Here is a 15,395-nt window from a genome sequence, read left to right on the forward strand (position 1 = left end):
CGTCGACCCTCTCATCCTCGGTGTCGAACGTCGACTCCTCGGCGTCGATCTCCTCTTGCGCGATCTCTCACGCCGTCCTCTCGACGTCGGGCGGTCCGCCCTCGGCGTCGATCGTCGACGTCGCCTTGTTGTCCCCGACGTCGAGGAGCCCCTCGACGTCGAACGGCGGTGTCGCCTCGACGACGACCGACGGTGTCGCCTCGACGGCGAGCGTCGGTGCCGCTTCGACGGCGAGCGCCGAAACACGTCCCTGCGCCGTCGGCGTCGGTATGAAGACGTCGACGTCGACGAAGACGATGACGTCGACGGCGGCCTCGACGTCGGCTTCTCCTTTGCCGTCGATCCGCCACGCCGTCTCGACCCGGAGCCCCGGGGAGATGGGGAGCACGCCGTCGTCATCCCTCTCGACGCCGTCGTCGAAGCCTTCGACGTCGACGGAGAATGGGACCGTTGGCTGGACTTCCTGCCCCCGGGGAGCCCCCCAGGGGCCTCGGCAGAGGGATCCTTCCCAGGCTGCCCAGACCCACCTGCAGCACGTTGACGCCTATCCTCCAGGCCAGCCAGCCTGATCTTCAATCTGTCCCTGAGGGTCCTAGCAGAAAGCTGCTGGCAGATAGCACACTCCTCAGGGCCATGATTCTCCGGAAGGCACACGATGCAGACATCATGGGGGTCGCTTTTGGCCTTCTTCCTCTCACATGCTGGGCACTTCACAAAAAGGCCAGGCATTTTGGAGCCCCAAAACACCTAAAAACCAGCACAAAAGGGAGAGGAGAGTACCAAGAAATAAACTGTAACACTTTTAAAAGACAAAAGTGCAAAAACGAATTCAATAAACCCTTGAAAAAGGGAGAGCTCAATGCCAGGGTCCTGTAAGCAGGAGCCGGAAAAAAGAACTGAAAGTAAGTTGGACCTGCTATGCATTCTGGGATACTGGGAGAAGTCTAGAAGGTTCTCTTAAAGGCACAGTATCCTGTTTAAGCCACATAATGGCAGCCTATGGGGCTTGTCTGTCCCTACCTTCCTCTCTATCATTCCTGGGTCTTTGACTGGGGAGGCAGGTTTCTCTATGGTAGAAACTAGCAGGCTGGGCTGTGTGTGGTGAATTTTGGTGGAATTTCTAGTTGAAGTACTGGACAGTGTAGCCTGTGGATATAGGCTGCATTATTTGTCTTTAATTCTCTCTTAAGTGTCTTTGCAGTTCCTGCATTCTTTTGACAACTTAAGAGATTATTTTTGATTGCCGGGGTCCACGCACATGGGCGGGACTATTCACTAGATTATGACTATACACAGAGATCCCCTACTACAGAACTCAGATTATCCTGACAAACTTATGAAACGAAACTCTGGACCCTTAGACATCCTACTCGACGTAGAAGACTGAAGAATCTCCCTTGTGGTCAAGGAGTGACCACCCTGTGCAAACAGGCACCATCCAGCACCTCGAAGTTTGCTTTGTTGCAGTTCCCGCCGGAACTCGAGCAACAGAGTTCGACAAGACCAAGCGTGCGTGCCTGCCTTCTAACAGCCCGATCCACAGTCCCTGCAGAGCTGAAACCCGTGGAGGCGACCTGAAGCGTGGGGCCTGCCATCTTGGAAAGACCACGAGACGCTGACCGTGCAGCCCACGAGTGATCCTCGAAGCTGTGCATTGTGGTCTGAGAAGCCCCAGCCCGGAGCCTCTCTTGCACCGAAGCTCACCCCTCTACACTCACCGAGTGTTGCGTGGGGCCCTTCTGCATCTTTTGGCTCAACGCGTTGGCCCGGTCACTTGCCCGTTGGCTCTTGGCCCCTGTGCAGACGAACCTTGAAATCTAACTTGTGATTCTGGTTGCTCCAGACTTGCACTCGCTCCTCTGAAAAGGAGCACCCGCTCTGACACTCCTGGTCCGAGTGTGACGCCATCTTCGAATCCTGCGTGGGTGTCCCTTGCCAAGGGTTGTTTGCTCCAATCCAGAAGCCGACACCGCCGACAGCGAGAGCCTGCGTGGGACAGCTCGTGATCCACTCCTGGACATCCTCGGTGCCCCAGAGTCCACGTGGCAGCGGAGAGAAGCGACCAGTCAGCGACCTGAAAGCGCCTGACATTGCCTGGTTCCTTCTGGTTCCACCCTGGTCACTGCTAAGTGACCCAGACTCTGTCCCCTCTGCTTTCAGATCATCTTTAACTTCGATCCACCCTTGGATCACACCGGACACTTCTCGTCTCGACGCCTGCAGCATCTTCAGCTCCAAGCACCGGCAACCTGCGTGACAAAACCCGACACTACTTCGCACCTGTGCACCCGCTTCCTGTGGGCGAGGTAACTCAGCAACACCGGTGTAGCCCACACTGGTACACACCTCTAGTGTATGTGTCTTAAGTTTCGTCCTTCTAGGTTGAGCGGAAGTATTCTTAAACTGTAACTTTATAACTTTTACGCACCATTGACTTTACATTGGTGCATGCCTGTGCTTTAAGCACTGCACCCGAATCCCGCGGGCTTTTCCCGACTTCAGCATTGCTAGTCCCGACTGCTCCCAGCGATTCCCTACGCCCTAGGCCTAACCACTGTTCGATTGGTATCTCTTATACCACTTTTTTAATATATGGTTTGCGTGGCCCCCCGGCCTCATCCATAATTGTGCAACTTTCATATGTTTAACTGTGCTTTTGTTTAAACGCTTGTGCCTCTGCACTCAAAAAGAGTACAGAGGATTATTCTAGTAATAAATACATATATTTTTATAATATATAACTTGTGTGGTGTCCTTTCATTTGATATAACAGGATTGTGATTGGTAAAACAGCTCGCTTAACACGACCTCTAGAGTTAAGCCTTTAAGGCTGCTTAGTCCATGCCACCATTAGGATAGCTTGTCTATAATGTTGACTTACAACCAGACACCATAAGGGATTGTTTGGACTGATACAAGGTGGTTCCAGAATTGGAAACATCATATATCAGGCCAACTTCTCACACCCTACGAGAGAAGCTCCTTTCTTCGGAGTGGAGTGTGCTCAGGAAGACTGGGTTAAGTTCTCTTGGCTTTAGCATAGTATGTCTGGATGCATTTAACTATCCATCTTGCAAAGTCAGACTTGGATAGAGCCTTTCTTTGTGGGGTTCGGAAAAGCAGCAAAACGTTTTCTAAATGGTTTGGTTCTATCAACATAGTACATAAGGGCTCATATTAAGTCCATAGTATAGAGAGCCCGTTCCACAACTGAATTGTGGTTGTGGAGGAAAAAATGGGATGGTCAATGGACTGATTAAGGTGGAAGTGAAAGACCACCTTAGGGAGGAATTTGGGTTGGTGCAGAGGACAACCCTATTTCATTGGACTTGGAAGAAGAGTTCTACCAGGGTTAATGCCTGAAGCTTCCTGAACTGCCAGACTGAGGTGAAAGCAACTAGAAATGCCACCTTCCAAGAGAGGGACTGAAAGGGGCAGGTGGAGGGGATCAAATGGAGGACCCCACGATTCGTTTAAGTACTATGTTTAGAATCCATGTGTGGGACCCAGGGAGGAATACCCCTTTTGAGACCATCCATGAAAGCTTGGACAACTGAAATCCTGAAGAGATGTGTCTATTCTGAAGATAAGCAGCCACAGCTGCCTAGAAGTAATTGTATGGAAATAAAATCTAGCTCCGAAACCTGCAAAAGAATTAAGTAACAGACAATGTTTTGTACTGTGGCTATCAATGGGTAAATTTGTTTAGCGTGACAGTAACTGACTACACAGCAGGTGCGTGTGTTAGGTCTGCGCACTTCCTTGAGAAGTTTCATGCATTCAGGTGGAAGATTAAGGTATCCAAATTCTATGACCTCAGAAGTCAAATTTCAAGGTTGAGGGACCTGGGTGCCTAATTTCTCCATGGTTCTGCCAGAGTAAGTTCGGCTTGTTGGAAAGCCTCTTTGTGAAACCAAGCAGAGTTGTGAACCAGGGCTGGCGGACCTATGCAAGTGCCACGAGGATGAGCAAGAGGAACATCTGCTGAAGCCTTCGAATCCCAAATGGAAGGAGAGGAGGAAAAGCATAGGCAGATATCCCTGAACAATTCATCCATAGTGCATTTCCGCTGGTCTGTGCGTGCAGGAACCTGGAGGCCAAGTTTGGGCATGTGGTGTTTTTTTTGGTTGCGAAAAGGTCGATCTGGGAGTACCCCATCTGTGAAAATAACAGAGGAGGACTTGCGGATGGATTTCCACTTGTGTACTTGTTGCCTCATCCTACTGAGGAGATTATCAAAAATTAATGTCCAACCCCAGATGGGCCAATGCCCAAGGCTCTGGAATAGCAGAGACCACTGTGGAGAGCACGTTCCCTCCTGTTTCTGAAGGTAGTATATGGCTGTCATATTGTCTGTCCGGACAAGAACAACCTTGTCTATCAGGTGGGGTTTAAAAGCCTTCAACACTAGGTGAATGGTTAGAAGTTCCAGGCAGTGGATTTGGAGGCACTGGTACCTGGTTTCCCACTAACCCTGTACAGTCAAATCATGTAAGGGTGCGCCCCACCCCGTAAGAGAGCTGTCCGTTGTAACAATATTCTGCTGAACTGGTTCAAGGAAAGGCGCCCTTACAACAGGTTGGTGATGTTCCACCACTGCAGAGAGTGATGAGTGCGACAGCCGATCAAGGCTAGATTGCCCCAATGCCCATCTGCCTGAGACCACTGTTGTGCTAAACATTCTTGAAACTGATGCATCTAAAGCCTGGCATGAGCTACTATGGCAATGCATGAGGCCATGATGCCTAGGAGGCACATGTCTATTCTGACCGAGTTGTTGATTAGGTTGAAGTAAGGCGAGAAGTGTCTGAAAGGACTGGATCCTGTAAGAATTTGGATAGGCTATGCGTACCTTAGAGTTGAGAATAGGTCCTAAGTAGGGATGTTTTTTTTGGGGGGGTGGGAGGGGGGTGGAATTTTGAGACATTGACAGTTAACCTCAAGCGATGAAGCAGATCTCTTGGGACCGGTGTGTTGGAGGCACTGCTGGCAGGTGGCACTTTAGATTAGCCAATTATCCAGATATGGGGAAATGTGGACACCCTGCCTGTGCAGGTGTGCAGCCACCACTAGGAGGCAGTTGGGGGAACATCCGAGGTCACGTTGATGTCCCAGAAGGTAGCACTTTGAACTAGCAAAACACCTTTTGCTGACCACAAACCTGAGATACTGGAGATGAGCTGGATGTAGTGATAGGTGAAAATAGGCATCCTATCGATCGAGGGCAGCCCTACAGTTGCCTTACTGGAAAAGCGGAACGACATCCTGAGGGGTCACCATGTGAAAATGTTCTTATAGGATGTATTTGTTGAGGGGCCTGAGAACTAGAATGGGCCAAAGTGCCTGTTATTTTAGAGAATTAGTAAGCGAGTACACATGTGTACCTTGCTGATGGCGGTGGACGTGTTCTATAGCCCTTTTGAGGAGAAGGCATTGGGCTTTGACCTCTTCTGTGAGCAGCCATTGATGTTCTGGTGAGTGTGTGTTAGCAAGGTGGAATGGTGAGAGGCACGGAAGTGAGCTTCAGACAATACTCATGTTGGATAATATCCAACACTCACTGGTCTGAGGTGACGGTTTGCAATGTGGGAAAGAAGCCTTCTAGATGACCAACAACATGTGATGGGTGATCAGTGGGAGAAGAAGAGGCAAGTCAGGAATTCTTCGCTGGTATGGCTCCTTCTGGGGAGCTACCCTTGCCTCTGGAATTGATGCCCCTATAGGACACTCTAAAATAACCCCTGGGATAGGATTGCTGGCTCTGGGTGCGCTGATTAAACATGCAGACTTCAGGGAAGGTGGTCTTTGAGCATCCATGCTAAGGTGGGTGGTGAATGGACCTGTAGGTAGCGGGCGTTTGCATGGCCCCCATCGCTTTCCCTGTCTTCATATCTTTTTTTTTTTTTTTTTAAACAATTTCTAAAGCTTTGTCAACGTGTGGACCAAACGAGGTGCTCAACATCAAAGGGCAGGTTCAAAAGGTTCTGCTGAATTTCCGGCTTAAAGCCAGAGATGGAGCCATGAGCGCCTGCTTAGCAGAATGCTACAATTTACCCCTCTGGCAGTGGTGTCGGCTGTATCTAGGGCACAGCGAATAGAGATGTTTGAGATCAGCTAGCCATCAAACTCCTGACCCCATTTTCAATGCTCTTCAGGGAAGTATTGGAGGAGCTCCTCCACTTTGACCAGTAGGCGCAATCATATCTTGCAAGAAGGCCAGCAGAATTAGCAATGCACCAGTGGTTGGCAGATTGCACACCCACCCATTTCCCTGCCACATCTGTTTGCTTTCCTAACCTGATGGCGGGACATCCTCGCTGGCCGGAGAATTGGCTCATTTACAGACAGTAGTAAATACGAGAGAATTGGGTGGGAGATGATTGTAAATATAGATGGGAGTCAGAACGCAAAGCTTAACATTTTTTATCCACCCTACGTGTTATAATCTTAGTCAATATGGTTTTTAAAAGTGCCAGAGTTGTAACGTAACATGAGTGGAGCAGCGAGTGGAGGAGAGGGTTTTGAAGAGGAAATTCTCCTCGAAATGCTCAGTGTGGACTTCCACCTTATGATAGGAGGCATCCCTAAAATGACTTCCTGAAATGATTTGGTAAAATCCAGAGGGGCGGGAAATGCAGGGTAAAGGTCTGGGTCTGTGTCCCCTGGTGTGTCTACATCGTAGGAGTGCCCTTGCGGTAAAGTATGCATGTGGAAAACAGAGAGGTAGCTACGATTAAGAATCAATGAACACAAGTCTAACATAAGAACCATGAACACAAAGTCAACGGTTGCGACACACTTCATTGAAGAGAAGCATAACATATCTCAGTAGAGAGTTATGATTCTGGAAACAATTGACAGAAAAGAAGGCAGGGATAACAATAAACATCTATGGAGGAGAGAGAACTACTGGATAATGAAGTTACAGTCTTACAGACTACATGGCCTCAATGAACGGATCGAATATGCCTGCTACCTGTGAGTGACAGGCATCAGTTTTTGCTCCCAAAGGCTGTGGTAGTTGCCTAGCAATTAGCCTACATTTACACTGTAAAAAAGTGGATCGAGAAGAATTCATGTTATGGATACAATATAATTAGCCTCTATTTTGAATTGTTTATTTCACATTGTTTACTTCACATTGCCTTTATTCTATTTTTCATTTTCGTATTCTACACATTGCCTTCATTGTATTTTTTCATTTTTCACACCTAACATGGACGCCACAATCCATTCACGTAAAGTCAATTTTCACTTTAACTACCTCTAATAACGTCACCACGTATACGCGTGGTACAGTTTACAAGTATCTCGCGGATATATAATTCTTAAATATTCCGTCGTTATACGGATAGCCGTTAACAAAATATACCTGTCGCCATACACGCCACATGGGAACGGAGTACAAGTAAGTTTAACTATTGTATTAAAGGGCTTCAAGATAGCGCGATGGCGCAGAACGCCACAGAAGTTAACACACATTGAAATTAGCGTGTTTTAAGCATCACTGACGATCGTACTTTAAAATACCTTCTCCCCATAGCATGTACATTTTCTTAAATTTCCATTATCATTCCTTATACAGTACTTTGTGAAGCTCACACCGAGTACTGGACGTGAGTAACCAAATATATATTCAATACCTTCATCACTCTCGTAAAATCACTAGCTCACAAGGCACGTTTTTTTGGTCATCACTTTACATCTAACTGTTTGCACAATGAGCATGAAATCAACACGCATGTTAAGCATGATAGAAATGTAGATAAAACATTACGTAAGTCCAGTTATCTTGATGCATTATGGTTTAACTTTCAGATTTTACTCCCTGATTAAGAGCACATTTGCTCGAAATGCATTGGAGTGTATCAAGCACAAAAAAAACGTGATTTGAAAAGTAATGGACTAAGAAGAATAAATCCAAGGAATGCAAATAATTCCAATGAAATAAAAATGAATGAATAAATTCAGGCAACAAAAATAGAGAGTATTGTTTTAATTATTGTGATGAACTTTCAAACATGCAAGAGGAGTGCCCAAAGGGGGATGCAACAAAGATTCTTGGAAGCACTAATGTACATCGTAGGAGTTCCATCAGTCACCCTGTGGGGAGTGTTAAATGTGTCATCCCCAACTTCCCCTCCCTGAATCAGTGTGGAGACCACGGAGGTGTGAAGTCATGGGGGTCTTCTTACATATAAAGACCCTTGGAAATATCCTGGGGAGGAACTAGAGGCTACGGGGTCTCTAGGGTGAGTTGGCCTCCAAATTTGCTGTGTACATACAGTAAAGAAGCTACCCTAAAGTTGTAGTTACTTATATTGCGTTACTGAGTCCCTACAACCACTCTATAATACGAGTGTTGGACACAATTTTATTTTAAGGGTTGTCCTACATACATCACCAGGTGTCATGCTTCATCATAGCCAGCCTTCGCTCTCTAAAAACCAGTTTCATAGAGAGCAGGCCTACACCAGAAAACAGGAGGCACTTCTAATTATTTGAGAGGGGGCCTGTGAAAATAGTGAATGAACCTTTTCGCTGCTAGGTCTTTTCTCCCCCTGGGCTAAGCTTTTTTGGCTATTTGGGGTAGTTTGTGCTGTAACTTTTTGACCACACAAGGTATCCATGCCAAATTTGAGTCCTTTTCTTCTAACATCATGGGGATTCGAAAGGTGCCCAGGGTTTGTGGATTTCCCTGGAGGGGACCCAGGAATTAGCCACAATACAGCGAAATTCTGGATTTTTGGAGAAAAAATAGAAAAAAGTGCTGCAAATTTAACGTCTGTTTTTTTCCCTGCAAATGGTATCAAAAAAGGGTTTGTGAGGCTGAAAGCACCATTTTCCTACTTTTAGGGAATGGCAGGTTTTTGTCAGAAAACCAAAATGTTTTACACAGTTTGGGAATTTTGCTGGGAAAGACTATTTTTGCGATTTTTTGTGCTTTCAATCTCCTTCCATTTAATGATAGAAATGGGTATGAAAGCAATAATGGTTCCTGGAAAGCTATACATTTTAGAAAAGTAGACAAAATTCTGAATTCAGCAAGGGGTCATTTGTGTAGATCCTTCAAGGTTTCTCTATAGAAACTAACAGTTAAATATAGGACAAATTGAAAATTGGTTGAAAGAAATTGCCATTAAATGTAAAAAAAAATGATACTTTTATAGCGCACTACTCACCCGCAAGGGTCTCAAGGCGCTTGTACGAATACCGCTGTGGAACCCATCCTGGCTTTCCCTGTGAGGCGTCCACTCCTGGGCACCCCCAAGGTGGAGGCCAGGCATCCTTAGCGTTGTGGGGGCCGTTGTGGAGATTAAGCAAGCTATTGCCCAGAGTTGCAGAGTGGGCCTCCATGATTGGAATAGACACCGAAGCGAGAATTATCAGGTCTGTGGAATTTTGAGCCCACGACCCGCCGAGGCGGGGAATTTAACCCTGGTCCCGGGATAGACCTCTGCATCAGGGTCTGCCGCTCTAATCATTGAGCCACACTTCTCCATTTGTGTCAAAGTTTTCACCTTTAACTTCTAATTATGACAGCCCTTTGAAAGCAATACACTGTTGCATCCGCTGGACCTTACTGGTTGTGGGGATATATTGGACTTGTAGGTTCACCAAGAACCCGACGAACCCAGAGCCAAAAACTGAGCAGCAACTTGCAATGGTTTATTATTAAGTACCGGGTATATAGCAATTATTCTGGGAAAATATATATGTGGAAAAATCGGTATATGAAAGACACCTATGTATTTCTGAAATGGGAACAAAATATAGAGTTTAGAAACAGTAGATATTTGCACATTTCCGAAATAGGGAATACTCATACTAGCATGAGAATTATCGGTCATTTTTAAAAAAGGACTTCTCTTTTACAAATGGTCTTTCATTCGGAAGGCAGAAATGCATCATAAGTCAATAGGTAATAACAGTTGCTTTACAAATCTGAATTACCCCAAGTCTCCAGATAAAAATGGTACCTCACTTGTGTGGGTAGGCATAGTGCACACCACAGGAAAGGACTCAAAACGCAACGTGAACACACCACATTTTCACAATGAAAAATTACCCTTTTTATAATTTATTTGAATTTATAAAGTTTTATATAGCGGGAACTTGATCCCGAAGGATATCAGAGCGATTTACAATTCGAGGCAAAGGCAACAAATCAGAACATTAGTCCAACATGGGGAAAGAAAAAATGCTTATAATACATTTTCTGGACATTTCCTTTACCTCAGGAAAGAACGTAATCTACTTATCCGGGCGGTGAGTGGGATTTGTGTTGTTACAGCGCCCAGGGGCAGGACAGGAATGAGAGGCTGGAAGTTGCCTGCGCCAAAGGCAAGTTTGTGTCATCGATTTCGGCAGCTGTGCATTACAAAAGAAATGTGCGGCTGCCGTTCTCGAACCTAAAGGTGGGTATGCCATCCTGCGTTTGTGGCGAATGCCCCCCCCCCCCCCTCCAACCACTAACATTTGCTGTGTCCTTGCCCCTGGTTTCTCCACACTGCACGCATCCCATCCATCTACTTATTCCATGCAATTACTTCCTCAATCAAGATGACCCCCCCCCCCCCCCCCACCACCCCCACCTCACCTCACACTCTGTCGCCGCCGCATCTCTTCTCCTGACAAAATTCCCCAGAGAAAGAGGGCCTTGTGCCCGGTGCCCACCTTTAAATACACATGCCCCCCTCACACATTCCTAACCCTAGATTTACGGCTGAGCTGGCCCAGCACCATTATCTAGTGGTCCCGCTCTTTCTCCTTCCTTGTCTCCCTTCCCTTATCTCCAGCCAATCCTGTCCATTGGTGCTCAGGCTCCGCTTCCCAGGGGCGGCCTCCACTGAGACCCCCGGTTCAGCCACTATCCACCTCTCCCTGGGGAGAGGGGGCCGAACCAAGCGGCATATGCTGAGTGGAAGAAAGAGGAGGGGGCAGACAAGAGACCAGGACACAGGGGCAGAGAGCGAGGCTTCATGAGTGACTGTACAGGACAGTGGGAGCCCAATGTAGGCAGGTCAGGTCCTGCTTGGTCGCAAGGCCTCACAAACTGCCCCAGTTGCAGGTGCACACAGGTTCACATGGCCACTATCCCATGCCACAAGAGGGCCTTTGGGACAGCACACGACCACGGAGGTGTCTGAGCGGTAATATTAGGTGTAGGCGCATTCCCAGGTACTTCCACCCCTCCATTATCACCAGGGAAGAGCAGCTATCTTTCAGGTTACACAGCCTCTTCCTCCAGTCTTACAGGCTCACAGCAGAGCTTTTTGCAAAGTGCCTAGCTGTAGTTTTTAAACCCTAGCTCTGCCGGCAAACCTGGCAAACCTATACATTTTTGAAAACTAGACACCCAGGGAAATCCAGGATGGGGTGACTTGACTGGCTCTCACCAGGTTCTGTTATCCAGAATCCCTTGCAAACCTAAACAAGCATTGAAAATGCAATAGGTCTCGCCTTTGATTAAGTTAAAGCCATTTGCTTTGCTAATGGTATTGTATAGCAAAGCAAATGGCTTAAACTTAAAGAAAGGCGAGACATATTGCATTTTTAATGCCAGACCAAAGTGAGCTCTGAAAACTGACATTTCATGTTGCAGACCGGGCAGAGTACAGAGTGGACAGCCCATGCGACAGACTGGGTTTCAGGTGAGAAGGTCCTGGTGACAGTGCGGACACTTGGTGTGATCCTAGGTAGCTAGCTAGCAATGATGATCTGGGTTGCCGGTACCTGGCATGTGATAGGAACTGTGCGATTCTGAGGGGCTGTTCAGCTGCATTAATTGCTGGAATGTCGGATCTGCTGTTGAGTTCTGGAACTGTGGGATAGCTCAGCGGTCTGGGGCCTCCTCGTGTAAATTCTGAGACCCCTAGGGTATCGTTATGCTATTTGAGGCCTGGAAATGTAGGTTCTGTGTGGAATGAGATATAGATTTGCTGTCGGAGGCTTAATCCTGTATGGTCTTGAGGCTAACTCTACTTTCCTAAGCCAACACCTGCAATGTTTTTGTAACGAGAAAGCCAGTTCTCCAGTCTGAAGTTATAGCCTTTGAGCTCTGTTATATGCGCGATAGCTCTGATATCTTATGCAGACTCTATTGCTCTGTGTCCTGCTCTGCTTTTTTAGGCCCGTGTGTATGGGATAGCTGTGCCGTCTGGAACGTGAACTTGTAGTTTCGGTGTCACCAGGGATAGCTTTGATCTGTGAAGACTAGGCCTATAAACGTCGTCTAATTTATGCAATAGCTCTGTTCTCTGAGGCATGAGCTGTGTTGGTTATAACCCGAGAGATAGTTCTGCTGTGTGAGGCCTGTTTCTTAAATTTTTGTGTTACCCGAGGGATAGCTTTGCTGTGTGAGGCAGAGTCTTGACCTTCTGTGTAACTTGATAAGAGAGCCTGACTGTTTAAGGCCGGACTATTTAAGTTGTGTATATCTTTGTGGAATGGCTGGTGCTGTAAGTTTAGTTTCCAGCGAAATCGCACTGCTGTCTTTAGTTCGAGCCTATGTGCCCTTCTGAACGTTTAGAATGCATCTGTTATCAGGCTTAAGCATGTAAATGTGTTCTCACCCTATTCCATCTATTATGTAGATGGCAGGACCCCCTTAATGTGTGTGCCATAACCAATACAATTCTTTTGGTGTAACACACCTTTGTGTTCAGCAGTGGACCGCGCATGCCCCAGCTACAGACACAGGCCTTGTGTCGGCATTGCAGAGCCCTGGGCAGAGTGCAAGGTTTCAAAGATACAGACTTCATGCACTGTACGGCAACACCAACCCTTCTGGAGGAGGGCACCTTGTCCTGTGCACAGACCTGCAGCCTTGTGTTGGCATTGCAGAGCCCTAGGCAGAGGGAGACAGCAGTCTGGCTTTGTGCCGACATTAATGGCACTGGTACATTCTTAAGAAGAGTTAAAAAGAACAGAACAAAAAAACACCCCGGTAGGGACATGAGTCAGGCCCCTCCAAGCAACAACCTATGTGAAGGGGGCGGGGTCTTTAACTCTTTAGGGGGCCCTTGGTGAGCCCAAGGCCGTTTGTTATGTTTGAGAAATGGGAGACTTGCATACTGTGGGGAGGGGATGTATAAGGAGGAAGGGACACCATTTTGCTATTAGCACTGCATACCAGATATGGATTTATGGCTCTGCAAGACGTGAGAATACAAGGGCCTGGCACTGCCCTGGGCACACAGCATGATGTCCAAGTTAACTCGCGGGGCTACTTTTTTGGGGCAGCCTTGACCCGGAGATAGCACTGAAACACTGATGTGCCCTGCCCGGATTGAACAATACTGGCAAACCCCGTTCTGCCTCAGAGCGCACCGAGCATCTGCAGTGGAGCTGGGAGCTGTGTTTACCTACGTAAATCATTCGAAGAATGCAATGTGTACATAGTTTAAATGCTGTGCCTCCTGGAGCGATGGCCTTGTGTGTGGGCATTGTTGCACCCACTCCACAGAGCGAGCTCTGAAAACTGGCATTTCATGTTGCAGCGTCTGAGAACAGGACGGGCAGGGTACAGAGTGGACAGCCTATGCAATGGACTGGGTTTCAGGTGAGAAGGTCCCAGTGACAGTGCGGACACTTGGTGTGATCCTGGGCAGATAGCTAGCAATGTTGATCTGTGTTGCCTTTACCTGGCATGTGATCAGAACTGTGCGATCTGAGAGGATGTTCTGATGCATTAATCCCTGGATTGGCGGATCTGCTGTAGAGTTCTGGAACCGGGGGATGGCTCAGCTGTCTGGGGCCTCCTCGTGTAACTTCTGAGACCCCCGGGGTATCGCTATGCTAAGTGAGGCCTGGACTTGTAGGTTCTGTGTGGAATGAGAGCTAGCTGTGCTGTTGGAGGCCTAATCCTGTATGGTCTTGAGGCTAACTCTACTTTCTTAAGCCAACACCTGCAATGTTTTTGTAACTTGAGAGATAGTTCCCCAGTCTGAAGTTATAGCCTTTGAGCTCTGTTATATGCAGGATAGCTCTGATGTCTTATGCAGACTATTGCTCTGTGTCCTGCAGAATAGCTCTGTCTTTTTAGGCCTGTGTGTATGGGATAGCTGTGCCGTCTGGAACGTGAACTTGTAGTTTCCGTGTCACGAGGGATAGCTTTACTCTGTGAAGACTAGGCCTGTAAACTTTGTCTAACTTAAGCGATAGCTCTGTTGTCTGAAGAATGAGCAGTGTTGGTTATAACCCGAGGGATAGTTCTGCTGTGTGAGGCCTGTGTTTTTTATTTTTGTGTAACCTGAGGGATAGCTTTGCTGTGTGAGGCAGAGTCTTTAACTTCTGTTTAACCTGATGGAGAGCCTGTTTAAAGCCTGACTATTTAAGTTATGTGTAGATCTTTGTGGAATGGCTGGTGCTGTAAGTTTAGTTTCCAGAGAAATCGCACTGCTTTCTTAAGTTAGAGCCTATGTGCCTTCTGAACGTTTAGAATGCATCTGTTATCAGGCTTAAGCATGTACACGTGTTCTCACCCTATTCCATCTATTGTTTAGATGGCAGGACCCCCTTAATGTTTGTGCCATAACCAATACGATTCTTTTGATGTAACACACCTTTGTGTGTTCAGTAGTGGAGTGCACATGCCCCTGACACAGGCCTCATGTCGGCATTACAGCGCCCTGGGCAGAGTGCACGGTTTCAAAGATACAGACTTCATGCACGGTTTCAAAGATACAGACATCATGCACTGCACAGGCATCACCAACGCTTCTGGAAGAGGGCACCTTGTCCTGTGCAAAGACCTGCATTGCGGAACCCTGGGCAGAGGGAGACAGCAATCTGCGTGGATCCACAAATTCCCACCCACCTCGCGTTCCTCAAAATTTTCTGAGAAAAATGGTACCTCACTTGTGGGTAGGCCTAGTGCCCGCGACAAGAAACTACGCAAAATGCAACATGGACACCACAATTTCACAGTGAAAAATGACCCTTTTTGGCAAAGGGCCTAGCTGTAGTTTTTTAACCCTAGCTCTGCGGGCACCTAGGGAAACCTAGCAAACATATACATTTTTTTTTAAACTAGACACCCAGGAGAATCTAGGATGGGGTGACTTGACTACCTTTCACCAGGCTCTGTTACCCAGAATCCCTTGCAAACCTAAAAATTGTCCCCAAAAACATTTTCCTCACATTTCTGTGGATAAAGTTCTGGAATCTGCGTGGACCCACAAATTTCCACCCACCCCACGTTCCCCAAAGTCTCCCGAGAAAACTGGTACCTCAAAATTGGTACCTCACTTGTGTGGTTGGGTCAAGTACCCGCGACAGGCAAGGGCCCAAAAAGTATTGAGGCGACATCAAAATTACCTATCACAAACCAACCTGGTTTTTTGCAAGGGGGGTCCCACGAGTTTTTGGTCCCGGGCTCGGCGGCAATCTAG

General features: G+C 47.3%; 2 protein-coding genes across 2 annotated transcripts in view; one reads left to right on the top strand and one right to left on the bottom strand.

Annotated features, from left to right (window-relative positions):
• The window catches only part of GID4 (GID complex subunit 4 homolog), a 121,556-nt gene that overhangs the window by 35,830 nt on the left and 70,331 nt on the right, over positions 1-15,395 (bottom strand). The gene's annotated exons all lie outside the window — the stretch shown is intronic.
• The window catches only part of ATPAF2 (ATP synthase mitochondrial F1 complex assembly factor 2), a 225,168-nt gene continuing 223,266 nt past the window's right edge, over positions 13,494-15,395 (top strand). The window contains exon 1 of the mRNA XM_086940829.1: positions 13,494-13,564. The gene's annotated coding sequence lies outside the window, so the exon portion shown is untranslated. The remainder of the gene's footprint in view (positions 13,565-15,395) is intronic.

Source organism: Lissotriton vulgaris, chromosome 10, assembly GCF_964263255.1.
Source record: "Lissotriton vulgaris chromosome 10, aLisVul1.2, whole genome shotgun sequence".
NCBI classification, from domain to species: domain Eukaryota; kingdom Metazoa; phylum Chordata; class Amphibia; order Caudata; family Salamandridae; genus Lissotriton; species Lissotriton vulgaris.